This window comes from Capra hircus, chromosome 11 (genome assembly GCF_001704415.2).
Source record: "Capra hircus breed San Clemente chromosome 11, ASM170441v1, whole genome shotgun sequence".
In the NCBI taxonomy this organism is placed as follows: Eukaryota; Metazoa; Chordata; class Mammalia; order Artiodactyla; family Bovidae; genus Capra; species Capra hircus.
This window is the reverse complement of record NC_030818.1, coordinates 5473484-5483585: the sequence shown is the minus strand read 5'-3', so window position 1 is coordinate 5483585 and position 10102 is coordinate 5473484.

Here is a 10102-nt window from a genome sequence, read left to right as displayed (position 1 = left end):
GAGGGAAAGAAGGTAGAGATTCAGGAATCACTATTGTAAGTCAGTCTCAAAATATGGTTCAGATTTTCCCATATTTAACTCCTCCCCAGCACTAATCCCTTTTTAACTGACCCCTCTGGACTCCCAAGTCTTCCCTGGTGATTCAGCTGTAAATAATCCACCTGCCAATTCAGGAGACACAGGGTCGATCCCTGGTCCAGGAAGATCTCCTAGAGAAGGAAATGGGAGCCCACTGCAGTATTCTTGCCTGGGAAATCCCAAGGAGAGAGGCGCCTGGCGGGCTACAGTCCATGAGGTCACAAAGATTTGGACGCAACCGAGCGGCTGACACTTTCACTTTCGCCTTCTGGACTCCCAGGGACTCACAGTCCTTGGGGATGAACAAGCAATGCTGCATCCTGACTGCTCCCTGGGCAGGGGTCATGCTGGTGGCAGGGGGGTAGTCCTGTTTCTACTGTGTAGGGACTGGTGCTTCGAGCCCGGAGAAGGCCAGAGGGAAGTAAGCGCCTCTTGTTCTAAAGAGCTGATCAGAATTGAAAGAGACACGTGTACCCCACTGTTCATCGCAGCACTGTTTATAATAGCCAGGACATGGAAGCAACCTAGATGTCCATCAGCAGAGGAATGGATAAGAAAGCTGTGGTACATATACACAATGGAGTATTACTCAGCCACTAAAAAGAATACATTGGAACCAGTTCTAATGAGGTGGATGAAACTGGAGCCTATTATACAGACTGAAGTAAGCCAGAAAGAAAAACACCAATACAGTATACTAATGCATATATATGGAATTTAGAAAGATGGTAACGATAACCCTGTGTATGCGAGACAGCAAAAGAGACACAGATGTATAGAATAGCCTTTTGAACTCTGTGGGAGGGGGCGAGGGTGGGATGATTTGGGAGAATGGCATTGAAACATGTATAATATCATATGTGAAACGAATCGCCAGTCCAGGTTCAATGCATGAGACAGGATGCTCGGGGCTGGTGCACTGGGATGACCCAGAGGAATGGTATGAGGAGGGAGGTGGGAAGGGGGGTTCAGGAGGGGGAACATGTGTACACCCGGGGCGGATTCATGTTGATGTATGGCAAAACCAATACAATATTGTAAAGTAATTAGCCTCCAATTAAAATAAATAAATTTATATTAAAAAAAGAAAAAAATCCTTAAAGGAAAATATTTTTCCAATTAAAACAACAACAAAAAAGAGCTGATCAGCTGGACTCAGACCCCCTCCCTTGGACTTTCTAAGATGTCTCTGGGCTTCCCAGGTGGTGCAGTGGTAAAGAATCTGCCTGCTGATGCAGGAGGTGCAAGAGAGACCAGTTCTCTCCCAGAGTCGGGAAGATCCCCAGGGGGAGGGCATGACAACCCAGTATTCTTATCTGAGAAATCCCGTAGGCAGAGGAGCCTGGCAGGCTACAGTCCGTGGGGTCGCAAAAGAGCTGGAGATGACTGGGCACACACACACACACACACACACACACACACCTACATTTGCATTTTATTAATTAGTTAGCTGTCTGCTGATGACAAGCAGTTTGCCCCCGTGCCACCCTGAGTAGGGAATTGGAGCAGCCTGCCTTGCCATCATTTGGTTGCCAAGGAAACACGTTTTCCAGAAGTCTTGAAATAGCCAAGCATGGGCCCTTGTGCCTGATGCTCTCAGAGATGGCTGGGTGTCCGGTGAAGGGTCTCTGGCACTTGAGAGGCACTGAGGCTTCTGCCGAGGTGAAGAGATTGGCTCCTAGGGCACTGGGCGGGAACGCTGCTCACCACAGACCTCTGAGGAGCTCACTGGGGAGGCCTTTCCTGAAGAGACCAAGACCAGGCCATTGTGGCAAGAAAAGCAGCAGACGCCAACTGCTGGCCATTCGGCAAAAAAAGTGCCTCCCTTCTATCCTCCACCGTCATTGCCAAACCCAACACAGAAGGGGTGAGGTGCTATTAGGGAGGAAGGGTAGCAGCCTAGCAGCGGGCCCCTGCCTCGCTTCCCAGTGTATCTCCTCACTCCTGCGCTGGGTGCAGGAAGGGATCATGGGCTGTGCTATATCCCCGCCATATTCATGTGTTGAGGTCGTAATCCCCAGTACCTTAGAACGTGACAGTATTTGAGGATGCAATTAAGAGGTAGTCGTGCGTGTGCGCTCAGTCGTGTCCAACTCTTTTCAACCTCATGGACTGCAGCCCACCAGGCTCTTCTGTCCATGGGATTCTCCAGGCAAGAATACTGGAGTGGGTTGCCATTTCCTCCTCCAGGGGATCTTCCTGACCCAGGGATCAAACCCATGTCTCCTGGTTTGGTTATCATTGGCAGGTAGGTTCTTTATCATTGTGCTACCTGGGAAGCCCAATCCTATATGACAAGCATCCTTATAAGAAGACGGTATTTGCTGCTATGTTTAAAATGGATAACCAACAAAGTGAAAGTGAAAGTGAAGTTGCTCAGTCATGTCCGAATCTTTGTGACCCCGTAGACTGTAGCTCACCAGGCTCCTCTGTCCAGGGGATTTTCCAGGCAAGAATACTGGAGTGGGTTGCTATTTCCTTCTCCAGGGGATCTTCCTGACCCAGGGATTGAACCCAGGTCTCCTGCATTGTAGGCAGACGTGTTACCGCCTGAGCCACCTGGGAAAACCAACAAGGACCTACTATACAGCACATGGACCATTTTGCCCAGTGTTATGTGGCAGCCTGGATGGAGGGGACTTTGGAGGAGAATAGATACATGTATGTGGATGGATGAGTCCCTTTACTGTCTACCTAAAGCTATCACAACATAATTAATCGGCTATGAAAAAGAAAATGTGAAAATGTTAATCCCTCAGTCATGTCCAACTCTTTATGATCCTGTGGGCTGTAGCCCACCAGGCTCCTCTGCCCATGAGATTTCCCAGGCAAGAATACCGGAGTGGGTTGCCAATTATTATTCTAAGGGGATCTTCTTGAACTAGGGGTCAAACCCGTGTCTCCTGCGTTGCAGGCAGATTCTTTACCGTCTGAGCCACCAAGGAAGCCCTGTCATGTTTCTTCCCAACCCAGAGACTGAACCTGGCTCTCCCGCACTGCAGGCAGGCGCTTCACCATCTGAGCCACCAGGGACTTCACTATGTTTCTAAACCTACTTAATTAAGCCCAAGCTGTGTTCATTCTTTTCCTGATGCTTGAGCGTAAAGTAACCAGGAACGCCCTTCCAGTGGATATTTAGCTTACACCCTGGACTCCTTTTCTCTTCCCCGTCCCTAGCTCTCTCCACTTTCACCTTGATATACTGATATACTCTAACTTTATACACTTCAGTTCAGTCGCTCAGTCGTGTCCAGCTCTTTGCGACCCCATGAATCGCAGCACGCCAGGCCTCCCTGTCCATCACCAACTCCCGGAGTTCACTCAGACTCATGTCCATCGAGTCAGTGATGCCATCCAGCCATCTTATCCTGTGTCATCCCCTTCTCCTCCTGCCCCTAATCCCTCCCAGCATCAGAGTCTTTTCCAATGAGGCAACTCTTCACATGAGGTGGCCAAAGTACTGGAGCTTCAGCTTTAGCATCATTCCTTCCAAAGAAATCCCAGGGCTGATCTCCTTCAGAATGGACTGGTTGGATCTCCTTGCAGTCCAAGGGACCCTCAAGAGTCTTGTCCAACACCACAGTTCAAAAGCATCAATTCTTCGGCGCTCAGCTTTCTTCACAGTCCAACTCTCACATCCATACATGACCACAGGAAAAACCATAGCCTTGACTGGACAGACCTTTGTTGGCAAAGTAATGTCTCTGCTTTTGAATATGCTATCTAGGTTGGTCATAACTTTTCTTCCAAGGAGTAAGCATCTTTTAATTTCATGGCTGCAGTCACTATCTTAATATACTTTAATTTTACCATAAAAATCTAAATGGTGGCACTTTTATTTACACTAATTAATATTACTTAAGATTTTTTTATTATGAAATGCAGAGTTTGATAATGTAATAGTTACCTAGTTTTTAACTCATCCACTTCTCTGTAATCAGTCTAATTGAATGTCTCCTGCTTCAGGTACTTGAAGAGTCTCTATAGTTGGAGGAGTTGTGTTTTTCTTCCTTTTCCTTTGTAAAAGAAAAACTGAGCTTGATAAAATTCTTAATTCTGGCACTAAATGTATCTCCCTGAATCCTCTTTATGTGTCTCCTTACCAGAGGCGGCTCTTCCCACATTCTGAAATTCCGTCTGAGAATATTTTTTTCTTTTCTTTTAGTGAAGGGGTGTATGTGTGTGTATACTTAAAAATAACTTTTTAAATTTCAGAACAGTTGTAGATGAATAGTAGAGTTGTGGAGATAGTGCAGTGAATACGCATGGGGATGTGAACTGGTGAAGCCACTGTGGAAAATAGTATGGCAGTTCCTTAACAAATTAAAAAATAGAGTTGACGTATGATCCTGCAATCCCCTTCCTGGACATATATCTTAAAAAGGCGAAAACACTAATTTGAAAAGATACACCCCAGTGTTCATAGCAGAACTGTTTGTGATAGCCAGAACATGGAAGCAACCTGACCTCCATCAACAAAGATATGGATAAAGAAGACACGGCACGTATACACGATGGGCTATACTACTCAGTCATAAAGAGAATGAGATGAGGCCCGATGTGGACCTGGTACTTATCCTTTACATAACCACTTGTCCATTCACTTGCACAAACATTTTTGGAGAGTCTACTTTAAGCTAAGGGCTGTGTTAGGCCTCAGAGCTTAAAAATGAATGAGGCATGGCTCCTGTTTTCAGGAAGCTAATGCTGACATGGAGAGGGACCCAGGGGGCAGCCAAGGAGAAGAGAGGAAGAGCTCTGTGGGTGAGGAGGTCAAGAAAATCTAGGCCCAGCATGTCAGACAGATATTCACAGGGGCTTTGAGGCAGGAGGACAGGAGACAAGGCAGAGAGAAGGACCCTGGACAAATTGCCATATCCCTCAAGAGAAGCTACGGTGGGGGAGCCGGGGGGGGGGGGGTGCGCGTGGCAGTAGCATAGATGTGGCTAAGAGGATGGAGAAGGGATAAGATGTCTTAGCCAGAAGAAATGAGCTGCCGAGAAGTGTGGCCTCTCTGGGGAGGACGGAGGGCGATTGACCTGGAATATCAAGGTTGTGAAGACAACCCCTTATCCAAGGTGTCCCAGAATCCCTGGTGCTCTGGACTCTGAGCAGCCTCCCAGCCTCCACTCCCACCACTTCCCCGGTCATCAAGGAAGAGAAAGGAAGAGAGGTACAGCATCCAGGGAAGAGATGGCGGATAAAGAGGGATTTTAGCCCCATTCAGAGTGCAGAAAGGGGTGCGTTGGCGGAGAGGGAGGCAGTGGAAGGCAGCTAGACCGGCAGGCTTCAAGGCAGTAAGTACTCGTTGCTTCATCAGTGGGCACCAAGGCAGCTGGCAGTGAGTGCTTTCCTCCCCACAGACACCACTCGCTCTTCTTCACCTGTTTCAGGTCAAGGTGAGTTTTCCCCAAGAGGGTGACAAATGATAGCTCCTCCCTGGACCATGCATCCTCCAAGTGTGTGGACATATGGTCTACCAGCTGGCTGTCCTGCACCCTAGCATCTCTGCAGCTGTTGTGAAGGGGAGCCTCTTCCGCTGGGCTCTGCTTTATCACAGTCACCCTCCAAGTTCTGTTTCACCGATGTCTGGAAGACAAAGACTAAGGGTATAAATAAAATAACTCCTGCCGCCTCTCCTTCATGGTTTCTATTGATCGTGGCTTAAACTCTTGAGGCAAATTGATGGTTTTAATATTAAACTGAAATACCAAGAGTCAGCAAAGAGATTAAAAATTGAGCAAAAAAAACAACCCTCTCTCAAAGTGGAATTTTTCCAGCATCTTTGGATGTGGTTTATTTGGGCCAGGAAAATGTTTCTTTCAGGTATTGGGACACATAAGATAAGTAACTTTATAAAAACTAAGAAAGCCAGAGAGTCTAAACATGTTGCATTGGAAAAACATCTGAGTCTCCTATCTCCTGGGAGAGGTGGGGGAGGGTACTCTCCTAATTGATCACGAGCCCTTTTTGGTCTCAAATCATATATGGCCCTGGCCATGGTAAACTCTTTTTTTTTTTTTTTAATTGATTTATTTGGCTGCACCAGGGCTTAGTTGCAGCATGTGGGATCTAGTTCCCTGACCAGGCCCCCTGCATTGGGAATGGGGAGTCTTAGCCACTGGACCGCCAGGGAAGTCCTGGCCATGGTGAACTCTCGATTCACCTTGTTCTCGCACTGGGAACACCATCCCCACCTGAGTCAAGGGCTACGGTGGCCAGGTTTGTAGGTTTGCAACTTCCTGTGCAGCTCAACCTTGTACCCGCATTTCATCTCCCTCCTGTTTTTTCATCTCAGTCTAACTTTAATAAAGACGTATCAGTCTTTCAACAAACATCCGCAAACATTGACTGTCCCAGCACTAGAGGAAAACATAATGATGACAAGATATTCTAGATGGAAGGACTCTGGGTAGAAGACGGGATCTGATCATAAATGGAGCCATCAGTGTATGGAAGGCATGAATAAGGTCTAGTGGGCAATGTCTTATTAACTAAATCACGTCTTGATATTGCCTTCTGATCTGATGATTTTAATCCCTTCAAATATATATTAAAGCATGTGTTCTTCAGCCATATCCAACTCTTTGCAACTTTATGAACTGTAGCCTACCAGGCTCCTTTGTCCATGAGATTTTCCCAGCAAGAATACTGGAGTGGGTCGCCATGCCCCCCTCCAGGGGATCGTCCCGACCCAGGGATCAAACCTGCACCTCTTAGGACTCCTACACTGGCAAGCAGGTTCTTTACCACTAGTGCTGCCTGGGAAGCCCTTAAAGCATGGTTTTCAAATTTCAAAAATGAATCCTACTCAGGATGGCTGTGCTGGGTCTTCGTTGCTTTGTGCAGGCTTTCTCTGGTTGCAGGCAGGGGAGGCTACTCTTCCTTGTGGTGCAGGGGCTTCTCACTGCGGTGCCTTCCCTGTGGAGTGCAGGCTCTAGAGTGTGCAGGCTTCAGTGGCTGTGATGCACGGGCTTAGCTGCCCCACAGCATGTGGAGTCTTCTCGGACCAGGGATCAAACCCACGTCCTCCGCACTGGCCTGAGGATCCTTAGCCATCGTGTCACTGGGGAAGTCCTACTTGGGACATTTTTAAGTTAGTTTGGACACTCTTCTTTTTACATCTGAAAATTACTTAGTTGTCCAGTGTATTTAGTACATTTACCGTCAGTCTTTCATCGAGTTGAAAATTGTTTTCTTTCTTTTTACTTTAACCATATTCTCTTAAAGGTCCAAAGTTTCAAACAAAAGGGCTGATGTAAACAATACCGTGTGTGGTTGTGTAACTCTTACTGTGAAGACACAATGCCTTTAAAATATCAAGTGAGGAAAATCATCTCGGTCTTGACCCCGGCCAACGGCTAATCCCATGTTTCTGGGAAGTGGCCTGTGATGGTAAAGAGCTGTAGGTGTTGGAGTCGTTTCAACCTGGGTTTGAATTCTGACTCTACCATTTAGTGACACAGCCCAACAGCTCATGGCAGTAGACTTGCTCAACTCATCCTGCGTGGCAGGGTCTACAGATAGGTCTTAAAATATTCCTTTGGAGAAAATAGGATTGAGACTTATTGCAAAAGCTTATCAAAGTGAAAATAATCATTACAAAATAAAAAAACTAAAAACTGACTCCTAGAAGTGTGATGGCTAAATGACATTTTAAAAGGAGGACTCAAATATGATGAGAAGCTTGAGAGACTTCAAAGAAAGAAAGTTGAGTGCAGTTTATGTTCACATGTATCATTGGGGCTCCTCAAATGTCATTTACAGAGGAGGCAACTGAGAAGGTAAAGGCCAGATACTCACTGCTTCTTTTAAGAGTCTAGAGTTGGTATGTGGAGAAGGCAATGGCACCCCACTCCAGTACTCTTGCCTGGAAAATCCCATGGACGGAGGAGCCTGGTGGGCTGCAGTCCATGGGGTCGCTAAGAGTCGGACACGACTGAGTGACTTCCCTTTGACTTTTCACTTTCATGCATTGGAGAAGGAAATGGCAACCCACTCCAGTGTTCTTGCCTGGAGAATCCCAGGGATGGGGGAGCCTGGTGGGCTGCCGTCTATGGGGTCGCACAGAGTCGGACACGACTGAAGTGACTTAGCAGCAGCAGCAGCAGAGTTGGTATGTGGGATTTTACGGGTTTTTTCGTTTGTTTTTTTAATTTTATTGACATAGAATGTGGTGTTAATTTCTGCTGTACAACAGAGTGATTCAGTTATACACATATATACTCTTTTTCATATTCTTTTCCATTATGGTTTATCATAGGATATCGAATATAATTCACTGTGTTAAACAATAGGTCCTTGTTGTTTATCCATTCTATATAGAATAGTTTGCATTTGCTAATCCCAAACTCTGTCAGACTTTATTTTTGGGGGCTCCCAAATCACTGCAGATGGTGATTACAGCCATGAAATTAAAAGATACTTACTCCCTGTAAGGAAAGTTATGACCAACCTAGACAGCATATTAAAATGCAGAGACATTACTTTGCCAACAAAGGTCCATCTAGTCACGGCTATGGTTTCTCCACTGGTCATGTATGGATGTGAGAGTTGGACTGTGAAGAAAGCTGAACGCCAAAGAACTGATGCTTTTGAACTGTGGTGTTGGAGAAGACTCTTGAGAGTCCCTTGGGCTGCAAGGAGATCCAATCAGTCCATCCTGAAGGAGATCAGTCCTGGGTGTTCATTGGAAGGAATGATGCTAAAGCTGAAACTCCAATACTTTGGCCACCTCATGCCAAGAGTTGACTCATTGGAAAAGACCCTGATGCCTGGAGGGATTGGGGGCAGGAGGAGAAGGGGATGACAGAGGATGAGATGGCTGGATGGCATCACCAACTTGATGGACATGAGTCTGAGTGAACTCCGGGAGTTGGTGATGGACAGGGAGGCCTGGCATGCTGCAGTTCATGGGGTCACAAAGAGTCGGACACGACTGAGTAATTGAACTGAACTGACTGAATCCCAAACTTTGTCTATTCCTCTCCCACCCCTTGGCAACCACAAATCTTTCTCTATGTCTATGAGCCTGTTTCTGTTTCATAGATAAGTTCATCTGTGTCATATTTTAGATTTCACACATAAGTGATAGCATATGATTCTTATCTTTCTCTTTCTGACTTATTTTGCTTAGTATAATAATTTCTAGGTCTATCTGTGTTGCTGCAAACGGCATTATTTCATTCTTTTTATGGCTGAGTAATATTCCCTTGTGTGTGCACACAACACCCTCTGAGTCCATTCCTCTGTCAGTGGATATTTAGATTGTCTCCATGTCTTGGCTATTGTAAATAGGGCTGCCATGAGCATAGAGGTGCATGTAACCTTTCAGATTATAGTTTTGTCTGGATATACGCCATAAGATCACAAAGAGGTGGACACGACTGAGTGACTGAGCAAGAACAAACGCCCAGAGTGGGATTACTGGATCATGTTGGAGTTAGTATGTGTTAGCTTGATGCTGTGACTTTGAGCCCCTAGTCAGCAGTATAGGAGCAGTTCTCATTAGGGCAAGTCCCTTTGGTACCATTTGTATAACAAAACTCATCTCCAAAGTGTAACTAGAGCCAACACTCCCTGAGTGCTCACTGGGAACCACCACTCTAAGCCCCTTATATGGACTATCTACCCAGTCATCACAAAAATGATGTGAAGATGCTGTAATTACCAGCCCCATTTTATCATGAAAGTGACCAACCCGCAGTCCTCCAACTAAAAGGTGGAGTCAGGATCTGAAACCAATCAGATGCTCCCAAGCCTGTGCTCTCAATTCTCAATAATAACAAGGTCGTCAAGACATGCTAAACGATACCAAATCCAGCACATTTTAAACATATGTATCTTAAAGCTTCCCCGGTGGCTCAGAGTAAAGAATCTGCCTGCAATGCAGGACACCCAAGTTCGATTCCTGGGTCGGGAAGAATTTCCCTGGAGAAGGAAATGGCAACCCACTCCAGCATTCTTGCCTGGAAAATCCCATGGGCAGAGGAGCCTGGTTGGCTACAGTTCATGGGGTCAGAAA